This window comes from Sciurus carolinensis, unplaced genomic scaffold (genome assembly GCF_902686445.1).
Source record: "Sciurus carolinensis unplaced genomic scaffold, mSciCar1.2, whole genome shotgun sequence".
NCBI classification, from domain to species: domain Eukaryota; kingdom Metazoa; phylum Chordata; class Mammalia; order Rodentia; family Sciuridae; genus Sciurus; species Sciurus carolinensis.
Window position 1 is genome coordinate 1,311,843 of NW_025920150.1, and position 12,919 is coordinate 1,324,761.

A 12,919-nucleotide genomic window follows, 5' to 3' on the forward strand; every position below is an offset into this window, starting at 1 on the left:
TTAATCCAATCTGCCAGTCTATGTCTTTTTACTGATTAGTTCAGGTCATTAACCTTCAGGGTCATTATTAAGATATGATTTGTATTCCCAGTCATTTGACTCATTTTTCTTTTTTAACATGACTCTGTGTCTTCTTTATTTGGCTATTCCTTTAATGTAGTTCCTCCCTTTGCTGATTTACATCATTGTTTTTCATCTCTTCCTCATGGAATATTTTGCTGAGAATGTTCTGTAGCACCAGCTTTGTTTTTGTAAATTCTTTTAGCTTTTGTTTATCATGGAAAGATTTTATTTTGACATCAAATCTGAAGGTAAGTTTTGCTGGGTATAAGATTCTTGGTTGGCATCTGTTTTCTTTCAGAGCTTGAAAAATGTTGTTCTAGGCCCTTCTAGCTTTTAGGGTCTGGGTTGTAAAATTTGCTGATATCCATATTGTTTTCCCCTTGAATGCAATTTGACTCTTTTCTTTTGCAGCCTTTAAAATTCTGTCTTTATTTTGTATGTTAGGTATTTTCGTTATACTGTGCCTTGGTGTGGATCAGTTGTAATTTTGTTCATTGGGAGTCCTATAATCCTCTTGTTTTTGATTTTCCATTTCTTTCTTCAGATTTGGAAAATTTTCTGATATTATTTCATTGAATATATTGTTCATTCCTTTGGTTTGTTTCTCTGAGTCTTCCTCAATCCCAATAATTCTTAAATTTGGCCTTTTCATGATATCCCATAATTCTTGTAGATTCTGTTCATGATTTTTTACCATCTTCTCTGTTTGGTCAATTTCGTTTTCAAGATTAAATATTTTTTCTTCAATGTCTGAGGTTCTGTCTTCCAGGTGTTCTATCCTATTGGTTATGCTTTCTATGGAGTTTTTAATTTGGTTTACTGTTTCCTTCATTTCAAGGATTTCTGTTTGTTTGTTTTTTCAGTATCTCTAACTCTTTATTGAAATGATCTTTTTCTTCCTGCATTTGCTCTTTTAACTGTTGATTGATACATTCATTCAAAGCCTGCATTTGCTTCTCTAATCCTTTTAATTATGTACATTCTGAACTCTCCTTCTGACATTTCTTCTGACATTCTGTCACTGGATTTTATTGATGTAGCATCTAAGATTTTCAGGACATTTTCTTCCCTTGTTTTCTCATATTGATCAACTATCTAGCCCTCTAGTAGTGAAACTCTGAGATATTGCAGATTTCCTCTATTGACTTATAGTGTCCCTGTAGATTTCCAATATCTCACCTCCTAGCCTTCAGTAGCTTGAAGTCTTGGAGGAATTTAATAATGCAGTGCTCCACAGGAAGCTGTCCCTCTTGGGGTGATAGACTTCAGTTGGGGTATTTTCCCTGTCAGTGGGCAGAGTTACCTCCACTTGTTGACCAATGGTCAGTCAAAAGGGGGACTAGGCTGCAGACTGGGGCATGGCTGGTCTGGGCCTGTGTCTCTGATTCTACTGCCCTGTTGGTAAAGCCTCCCCCAATGGGGAAGACTTATCTGGTGGGGAAGTAGCACTGGGCAGCTCTCCTCTGAAGAAGTTTCCTTCGGTCCAGAACCATCACCTGGGCTGTGCAGTCCTCCTCTGTGATGTTCCCAGGGGTCTGAACCTATCTCCTGTGCCAGGGAGCCTCATCCTGTGAGTGAGACTTTCGCTTGTCAGGTCTCCTCTGAGACGTTCCCTGGGGTCTGGAATTAACACCTAGGCCAGGGAGCCTTGACCTGCATCAAAGTTTCTTGCTTGTTGGCCCTCCTCCAATAAGCTGCTTGATGCCAGTTCTGGGACCCTTGCTCTGTGCCGAAGTCTCTCACTGAGTGGCCCCTCCTCTACAATGCTCCCAGTTTTCTGGGTTCACAGCTCCAGCAGGGTAGTCTTACTGGGCAACTCTACTCAACTAAGTTCCCTGCATTCTGGGACTATGGCCCCATCTGGATAGCCTCTCCCTGTAGGAGATACTCACCCAGTGGCTCTGAAATTGTCCCGAGTCTCTCAATACCTCCTCTTCTTGAATCCTGAGTCATGACTAGAGGCTGGATAGTCCATGATGGCCATCAGCAGCTGGAGAGCTGGAAGAACAAACAGCTTTGCAATCCAAGATGCAGAAGCCCCAGAACAAGAAAGATCAACTGTGCTACCCTAGTCTGAGACCAAGGCTCCTGGAAACTACCTGAAGAATCACTGGCAGAGTCCGATTTGGAAGAGTGAAGAAGTTAGGGTCTGATATTCTCAGATCATTGAAGCAGCAATCAAGAACCTGTTCAAGAAGATCTGAGCTTGTATCTCCCAGCCTTAGTTATTTATAATGCAGTCAGTGACATACATAGGAATATGTACTGCTAAAATATGAAAATATTTAAATTATCCAATATCAGGATTTCATTATTTTATTGCCATCTAATAAGCTAGAGAACTTCATTTGAACTTGAATAGTTATATTCTTACAAGGCACATTCTATTTAATTACAAAATGAAGAGTAAGTATTTAGTTTACAATATTTCAAAACAATGCGTTATCTATGCATTACACACTATATATGTGAATTGAACTTCTGAATTTTATAAAAAGGCAACTACACAAAATGAATGAATCTTTTTGTGTTGTGAACATAAATGACTTGATAGAAATAGTTTAGTCTAAATGAAATGTATGTCCATGAGTAAATTGGCCACAACTTTCTGTGAAAGTAAATAACATTGTTTTGAAAGCCAAATTTACTTTTTATTTGCTTTGTCTTCATTTATTACACACATACACACACACACACACACACACACACACACACATATATATATATATATTTTTTTTTTTTTTTTTAATCATGCTGGTGATTGAATCCAGGGCCTTGTGCTTGCAAGGCAAGTTTTTTACCAACTGAGTTATATCCCCAACTCTACATATATATTTTTAAAAGACATTTCTCCATTCTTTTGCTTGTGAAATATGAAAAATATAAGAGATTTTTTTCTAGGCAATATGAACTCCTTTTAAAAAATAATACTTAATTAATCAATCATTTTTTTAGTACTAGTGATTAAAGGTAGTATTCTCTACCACTGAGCTACATTTCCTGTTCTTTTTAATTTTATTTTATTTTATTATTTTGAGACTGGGTCTTACTAAATTGCTCAGTTTCAAACTTGGGATCCTCCTGCCTTGGCCTCCCTTGTCCCTGGGATTATAGTATTGGGTCATGGTGCCACACTGTATGAACTCTTTTATACTGTTCTATTAGCAATTTTTTAAAAAAAATTTTAGTTGTCAATGAACTTTTATTTTATTTTTTTATATGTGGTGCTGAGGATCGAACCCAGGGCCTCACACATGCTAGGCAATTGCTGAGTCAAAACCCTAGTCATGCAATTGTTTTTTATTGATGTTGTGTGTGTGTGAGTGTGTTCTGCTTGGCATCAAACCAAGGACTTTATACATGCTAGGCAGTTACTTAAAATAAGCCCTGTATATTAATGATAAAATTTAACTTTTTGACTTGAACCATTAAAAGTAGTATTGATATCAAAAAGATAAGACTTTGTCAGTAAGTTCAGAGAAAAACAGCAGCATCCCAGTGGAATGACCTTCACAATTACTGAAGTGCAACATAAAATAGGTATGCCCTTTTTGTGATCTGACTCAGACACAGTGTTGAGAAAAAGTACACATTAGTATTAGTATGCCCTTCAGATGAGTTTAAAATGGCATTAAGTGAATCCTGGTGTGCATACATGACTTTTATGACTGAACACAAGTATATTAAAAGGAGAACTGTTAAATGTCTAAGTCACTGGGTCAAAGAATTAAGCCATTTACAATGAGTGACACCTTTTACCAGTAAGTGACAACTATTGTATCCTTTCCAAACATGGGTAGTGTTGAATGACTGTAAGATATACAGGAAGACTTTGTGCAAGGGGGATAGACTTCAACTTCTTCCCGGATCCTCACTTTTTATAGAATGAGAAAAGCAAATACGAAGATAGGTGCAACCGGAAAGAGATGAACAAAAATACTTCTTAATGATAATGTTTTTGAAAAATGTCAGAAAAAGCAAACAGGGGAGATGATATCTGTTGATTCTGGTATCAAGAGGAAGTGTGTAGTGGATATTTCCACCTATGTTAAATAAACCAGAAATACACTACATATGTATATGTGTTGACTTATACATTTCAATGCATTAATGAAAGTATACCTAAATCAGTTTTTGATGTCTTTCATTATAGGATCTGAGATGATTAATTTTGATGGGAAGAAAAGTTTCTTGTCGTACACAATTAATCAGAAATCCGCAAGTCTAGTGAAGAAGATTATTTCTTTGAAATTTAAAACCAGGCAGAGTGATGAGATTCTACTCTAGAGAGAAGAACAAAATGGCAAACATATTGCCCTGGAATTAGTTAAAGGAAAACTCATCTTGTTCCTTAAGGTAAAAGGGCAAGGCATTAGTTTTAAAATGTGATTGGTTAAATGAAAATGCTTTTTATACTTAATTTTTTTTCTTAACTAGTTAATTTAAACTGAAACCAATTCACTTAAGAATGAATGAAGGCCTTATAAATAATTCCTTGGAGTGGCTGGTATAAATGGGAACCATTTAAGCAAGAGGAACATGTTCATTCTAAAGTTGGGTGTCTTAAGGTGTTGTGCCTCTTTTAACCACAGATTTATGTAAGCAGTATTATAGTTTGATAATTGTATAAGACCATTATCAACTGTTAAAAAATAACCTGATAATCTCAAAGATAAGAATGGATCATTTAAAATTTAGAAGTAGTAGCATTAGTTTTCTTCTTTCCTAAGAAGAAAATATTTTCAAATTAAATGAAAATATAATCAGCAACAAGAAAAATAAGATCAAAAATTGCTCAAAGATCAAAAAGTAGATTGTGTTTAGGATTAACATTACACTAGCTGATTAGTTGTTTGGATAGGAGACTATAAGGAAAGTGTAATTGCTGCAACAAACCTCCTAGTAGAAACCACAGTATTGACCAAATAGAATAATACTACGTTGACTTTTCCTCTCTTTTCAGGTAATGCTAATGTGCCCTCTCCTGATGTCCTCACCCTGGACAGCCTGCTGAATGTCCAGCACTGGCATTCTATTCTCATCAAGCCCCTCATACACACATCAACTTCACAGTGGACAAGCACACTCACCGTTTCCAGGCAGAGGGAGAGTCCAGTGCTTTAGATCTTGATTATAAGGTGTGGACATGATAGATTTTAGTACTTAAATTCACTGTAACCCTCTAGAGAACGTACTGCTACATTGAAAAATACCTACTTTTCCTAGAAATTCAGAATCTGGTGGATTATTTTCTATACACAACTATCACACAGTAGGTACAGTTGAACACTGCTTATCAACAAGGGTATATTATTTTTTTTGTGGTGGTGGGGATTAAACTCAAGGCCTTGCATGCAAGGCAAGCACTCTACCAACCTAACTGTATTCTCAGCCCAACAAGGGTACATTCTGAGAAATTCATCATTGTTGATTTAATTGTAATGTGAGTGTGCTCAGACCTAGATGGCTATGATATCACTAGGCAACATATGCTTATGAGATGTCCACAGATGTGTGGTCCATTACTGAACAAAATTTGGTTATGTGGCAAGTGACTGTACAAATATACACTAATGAGGCATTTTATTTTTATGAATGTTAGTCCTCAGATGAGACTAAGCACTCAACACATTAAGTTAGTAAGTTTTTGAATGAAAAGTTATCAATAAATACAACAAGCAACATATTAAAAGACATTCTTTTAAATAATTCTTCTATGTTATGTCTGATGTTTTGGACTACGAGCCCTAGAAATTTCTTTTTGCTTATAGGACAGTCCTAAATACAATAATTGACCTGGGATAACTTAGAGAAATAATTAACAAGTAATCTGATTTATTGACAAGAGAGACAAATGCAGAGAAATCAAAATAACTGTTTCTTAGGATTTCCAAAAGTTTAAGAACATTAGCAGTGTATTACACACATACATCTTCTCCACATTGAAACACAGCATTTGTTCTGATAGTTCTGCTCAGCCCATGACAGGATAAGCAAACCAGAGAATATTGACATTTCTTTGACCTCAATGGAGGAGATCAACAGAAGATCCTGTTCTTGCATAAGATTATCAATGAATATAATTTTATAACCTAACAGTGATATGAAAAAGGTCAGTGCCCTAAAGTCTGGTTACTATAAAGGTTGATAAAGTCAAATGTCATCATAGTTGTTATTATGTCCATAGCCCAGTTGTGTCAGGGCAGTGGAGTACATTGTGGGAAAGCCAAAGAAAGTGCCCAGAGACAGCATGAGAGACATACGATTTTTTGGGGAAAACTCACAAGAGAGCAGTGCTGGTACCAAGAAGAGTTTAGTGGTGACAGGCTTGCAGATAGCACCTTTCACCTCATGGTGCTTTGCCAACCACTACCTCTATTCCTCTTGGCCCTTTGTCCACTGGTGGCCAGCTGGACTATTGACCCATATTCTTTCCACATTGCCCTCAGTCTGTGTCAGTCCCTACTCAGGGGTTTTATATCTTAGACTGCAGAAGCAGTGACATCATTAGCATTAGCTGATTAGTGTGTCTGGCCAGTATCCTAATGAGCAACGCTTCTGGTGTACATGTAAAAAAGTAGCTTTCAGGCTGGGGTTGTGGCTCAGTGGTAGAGTGCTTGCCTAGCATGTGTGAGGCCCTGAGTTTGATTCTCAGCATCACATAATAATTAATTGAAGATCCATCAACAACTAAAAAAATATTGAAAAAAAAGAAAGTAGCTTTCTACAGATTGCACTAACCATTCCTAATTCCCATTGTGCATAAGAGAAAACCCCAGGTCCTTTGCAATAATACATATCTGGTCTTTGCAGCCCAGGTTTGTTCTCTTTGTTCCCTTAACTTGGCAAGGTTTTTGGGAACAGATTGGGGGTGTTCAAGGACATGAAGTTTTGCTGTTCCCTGTTACTTTAGGGAAGACAAACTTGGATAAACTGTTACATGAATCACCATGGAAATAATGATAAAATATTTTCATCTAAAAATAATGACAAGAATCATATGACTAAAAAAAGAAAAATTGTAATAAGGAAATTGTGTCTATAATGAAGACAATGATAAATCTGGATCTCAAATCTATTTGAAATTAATATGAAAATATAATATTCAAAGCAAATTTGAAAACAATTATTGTATCTCTAATTTATTAATGTTTTGGACAGATAATCAGGAAATAATTAAACAATATTATTTATATAATTTTTATTCTTTCAAAAATCAGCTTTGCAGGGATTACTAGACTTGGAAAATCAGTGGTGTTTCCACAGAAAAGCTTCTGCAGGTGTTTTGAAAATCTCTATTATAGTGGAGTAGATATCATTGATTTGTCCAAGAAACAAACCAGAGATACTCATCATGTTAAGAAAGTCCAAATGGGTGCTTAATAGATAATGAGATGCAATTTGTTAAATTGATGCAGCTTTAAAATATATTTCTTCTATAAGTACAAATCATACATAGTTTTTTATGTATTATGATATAATTTTTGTACATATATGAAATAGATGCATGTTACAATATCATGAGGTGTGATCACATAACAGTTTTTAACACACTTTTTGTGGTGATAAAACACACTTAATATGAGATCCACTTTCTTAACAAATTCTTAAGTGTGCAATAACATATTAGCTGTAGGCCCAAAGTTGTAAAGCAGATCTCTAAAACTTATTTATCTTCTGTAACTGAAATTTTACATGAGTTACATGACAACTCTCCATTTTCCTTTGCTTAGTACCTGGAAACTACCATTCTATTCTCTGTTTCTATGATTTTGACTGTTTTAGATACTCCATCTAAGTGGAATCATGCAGTGTTTGTTCTTCTTCAAATGGCTTATTTCACTTAGTATGAGGTTCCCCTGGTTCATCAATGTTGTTGCATATAACAGGATTTCCTTTTAAAAGGTTGAATAATATTCCATACCACATGCACGTTCTGCATCCACTCTTCTATTGATGAATGTTTTTATATTGTTTCTACATTTTGGCTGTTGTGAATAATGCTACTATAAACGTGGAGGGGAAAAGTCTTTTGAGATCCTTATTTCAAATCTTTTGAATAAATACCCAGAAATGGGATTGCTGGATCATTTGGTAGTTGTAGTCTTCATTTTTGTAAGAGCCTCCACTTGACTTTCCATAGTGACTACATCATTTTTTGTACCCACCAATACTTTAGGATTCCATTTTCTCCACATTTTCATGGACACATTTATTTGTTCAGATATTAGCTATCCTAAAAGTGTGAGATGATATCTCGTAGTTTTAATTTGTCTTTCCTTGATGATTAGTGATGTCTCCTGCATTTTCATAAGCCTGTTTACTGTTTGTAGGTTTTCTTTAGAAAAATGTCTATTCAAGTTCTTCGTCCATTGTTTCCCCAGGTTATTTATTGTTTTGCTGTTGAGTTCTGGAATTCCTGGTATGTTTTGGAAGTTAACCACTTTTCAGATATACAGTTGATAATATTTTCTCTCTCTCCACAGATTACCTTTTCACTCCTGATTTTTTCCTTATGTTTTACATCTTATTTGAACCTACATTAATTCTACTCTAATCATCATTACCCACTGCGGAAATCAAACAGAATGTCCAAAGGCATGACTATATTTCTTATTCTATATGCTAATAGGATTCTTACCTTTACTCAGCACTAAGCTCTGTCAAAAAATCAACAAGATCATTAAACTTTATTATCTCCTTATATCAATTGAACAATCTCGTTCCAACCTGAACTAAAAACATATTATTATTAGTTTGTATTATAGCGTTCATAGTAAAAATGCCTCTTTATGGTCTCCATCTCTGACTACCTAAAGCACATGTAGAAGCACCTATTGTGGGTTCTAAAGTCCTAGTTGCCATTTTACTCAAACTTGAAGAATATGGAATGATTCGAGTCACAACAATTCTTCACTCCATCACAAGCATTGTAGCATGCTCTTTCATTATACCATTTCTCTGAGGAATAATTATAACAAGCTTTATCTGCCTACAACAAACAGACTTAAAATTCCTAATTCCCTACTTATCCATTATCCATATGGCTCTAGTAATTGTAGCCATCATGATTCAAACCCAATGAAGCTTCATAGGGACCACAGCACTAATAATTGCCCATGGACTAACATCGTCCATATTATTCTACCTCGCTAATACCAGCACTATTTTTAGTTTGAGATACTACTACTTATCTATTTTGCTGATATTATTTTATTTCTAGTGTCATATCCAAGAAATAATTGCCAAGACCATGTCATAAAGCTTTCCCATTTTGTCCTATGGTTTTGCAGTCCCAGGTCTCACATGTACAGTACCTTTAATCCATTTTGAGTAGAGTTTTGCTTATAGTGCCCAACAGAGTCCACTTATATATTTCACTTGTGAATATACAATTTCCCCCACACCATTTGTTGAAAAGACTATCCTTGCCCTGTTTTATATTCTGGGCACACTTTTGGAACATCTCCTGCCTGCATATTCATGGATGTGTTTCTGGTCTTTATTCTGTTTCTTTGGTTAGTATATCTATCTTTATGCCAATAGCATTCTTTTTCAATTTCTGCAACTTTATAATATAATTTGGAAACAAGACATATGATGCCTCCAGCTCTCTTCTTTCTCAAGATTGCTTTAGCTATACAGGATCCTCTATGGTTCTATATGAAATTTAGGGTTGTTTTCTACTTCAATAAAAAATGCCATGGGGATTTTGGTAATGAATGGATTGAGTCTGTAGATTACTTCGGATAGTATTTTCATTTTAAACTGTTAAAATTGTAGTAGCATTCATGAACATGACATGGATTTCTGTCTTATTTATTTTATCTGTGTTTTGGCGTTTTCTGTATACTCCAAGTTTTTTTTAACCTTCTTTAAATTTATCCTCAGTATTTTATTCTTTTTGATGCTACTGCAAATTAGAGTGCTTTCTAAATTTTTCTGTTTGTCAGCTTTCTGTCACTGTGACAATATATCTGTGACCATCCATTTATAAGGAGAAAAGATTGATTTTAGCTCATAGTTTCATAGCTTTCAGTTTATGGTTACTGGACCCTGTTGCTTTGGATCTGTGGCAGCAAAATATATCATTCAGGATGGTATGGCAAAGGATGCCTATTTGCCTTGTGGTAGCTAGTTAGCAAAGGGGGAGAAAAGAGGGGTCCAAGGTCCCAATATCCCTTTCAAGGATACACCCCCAGTGACTTAACTTTCTTCCACTAGGCTCCACCTTCCAAAGGATCCACCTCCAGTCAGTGGTACCACAGGCTGAGAATCTGTCTTCTAATACATGAGCCTTTGAGAGCTAGGGGTGGAATGCCACAGGTTGAACCTTGAATGTCCCTCAAAGGCCAATGTGTGGAATGCTTGAAACCCAGCCTGTGTCACTACTTGGAGGCAGTGAAACCTTCAGGAGTTATGGCTTATTGAAAGTAAGCTAGGTAATCAGTGGCATGCTGAGCAAGCATTGCGACTCCAGCTTCTTCCTATCTCTCTCTTTGCTTTCCAGCTGCCATGAGGTGAACAGACCTTCTCAGTGATGTGCTTCTACCATGATGTGCTTTCTCACTATAGGCCCAAAGCAACAGGGTCAAGCAACCACACACTGAAACCTCTTAAACTGTGAGCCAAAATAAATCTTTCCGCCTCATAATTGGTTATCTCTGGTATTCTGTCACAGTGTCATAAAGCTGACTAATACAGTTTCCTTAGAAACACAACAGATATTTTTGCATTGATTTTTTTATCTTGCAACTTCACTAATTTTTTCTTTAATTACAATTTTTAAAATATTTAGGATTTATATCTAAAATGTCATCTGTAAAAAGAGATAATTTCACTTCTTCCTTTCCAATTTGGATACTTTTTATTTCTTTATCTTGCTTGATTGCTGACTATGGTTTTTATTAAGATGTGAACTACAAATGGTCAGAGTGGGCATTCTTACTTTGTTCTTTTTTTTTTCCAGTTTCCAAAATTTTATTATTAACTGTGTCAAAAGTTTTTTTACTCTTTTTAATTAAAAACAAGTCCAGATGGAGCAGAACAATTTTACCAGCACCATCATCAAGTGGACTGCAAATCTATCCTTGTCACAGAGCAAGAGGACACTTAAGATCAACCCAAGAAAACAGCTTTAAGTGTCCACAGGAGTACTCATGTACACTTGTCACCCCAGTACACTTTGAATTGTCTAACTCTTAACCCAGCTGCTTTTTATAGTGTGAAAATATGAAATCACTCAAGTGAGGTACCCCTTCAGAGCATTGTTGAAAACAGATTAAACATGGAGCTATTCAAGATCCCAGTTCTTAAATGTTAAAAATATTTTACATTGGTATATATAATATCCATAGATATATTCTGTTACATTCTAAATAGCTTTTGCTCCCTCCCCTTTTGATAATGTCTTTCATTTCTTCTGAGACCTTTCCTTTATAGTCATTTGTTTCTGTTGCTTTTAACCTCTCTTGATACTCCGGTGGCAAACCATTTTCTTTTGCACACATGCAAATTACCTTTTTCTATCATGGGTATTGGGGAGCATGCTTATTATTTGTCATCAGATAACTTGGACAGGTTCTTTCTTTCCCTTCTTGAGTTTAAAGGTTCACTTCTATCACAACATATATTCCTGTTTTTAAATTCTTTTTGTGGTGCTGGGGATTAAACCTATGGCTTTGTGCTTGCAAGGCAAGCACTCTACCAACTGAGCTATACCCCAGCCCTATATTCCACTTGTAACCCCTTCTTGTCTCCATGCCACCTCTGATTTGTTTTGCCTTGGAAATTGCCAAAGCCAAGTTTAAAACCCCGAAGATGGGCCACAAAACAGAGCGTGGTGGAGGGGCTTCAGAGTTGGATCCTCTCCTTCAGTAGTTTGCTGCCACAGGGGAAGTACTCCTGGCCCATGCCTCCCTTCCTCGCAGCATGAGCTAGGTGCATCTCACCACATGCCTGCACTGTCCTGGGGGTCTGCATCCTTCTTGGGGTCAGGAAGCAGGGGTGCAAGAAGCCAACAGCAACTTGGTGCTGCTGCCAACAACCCAGACTTGGTATCTAGAGGGCTGCCCACCAAGGTCTGGGGAAAACTCACTTTGTTCTTGATCTTCAAGGAAAAACATTTTTTCACCATTGAGCACATTAGCTTTCTATATATGACTTTGCTATATTGAGGTTATATCCTTCTAAGTTGTTGGAGTTTTTATCATGCAATGCTGTTGAATTTTCTCAAATTCCTTCTCTGCATCTATTAAGACAATTAAGTGATTCTTAATCCCTTATTTTGTTCATTTGGTTTATTACATTAATTGATTTTCGTATATTGACCCATGCTTGTGTCCCACTAATACATCCTGATTGGTTATGATGTATTATCACTTTGTGTTGTTGAATTCAGTTTTCTGATATTTTGTTGTAGATTTTTGCTTCTATGTTCATCAGAAATATTGTTTTGTGGTTTTTGCTTTTTTTTTTTTTTTCCTTGTTTCTTTAGGTCTTCTTTTTTTTTATTTTTTTTTTTTTTACGTTTACATTGGGTAATGATGTTTATTATATTTTTCCCCCTCCCCCCCACCCCTCCCACCCCTCCCACCCCTCTTTTCCCTCTACACAGTCCTTCTTTCCTTCATTCTTACTGCTCTCCTTGGCCTAACTCTAAACCTAACCCTAAACCTAATGCTAGCCCGTCCCACCCCCCCTTATATGTCCTCATCCGCTTATCAGCGAGATCATTCGTCCTTTAGTTTTTTGAGATTGGCTTATCTCACTTAGCATGATATTCTCCAATTTCGACCATTTGCCTACAAATGCCATAATTTTATCATTCTTCATTGCGGAGTAATATTCCATTGTA

At 36.2% G+C, this 12,919-nt stretch overlaps 1 pseudogene; it reads right to left on the reverse strand.

Moving 5' to 3' along the window:
- LOC124974484 (gamma-glutamylcyclotransferase-like) overlaps nt 1-11,976 on the reverse strand; it is a 61,681-nt pseudogene extending 49,705 nt beyond the window's left edge.
- Nucleotides 11,977-12,919: the final 943 nt, after the last annotated feature.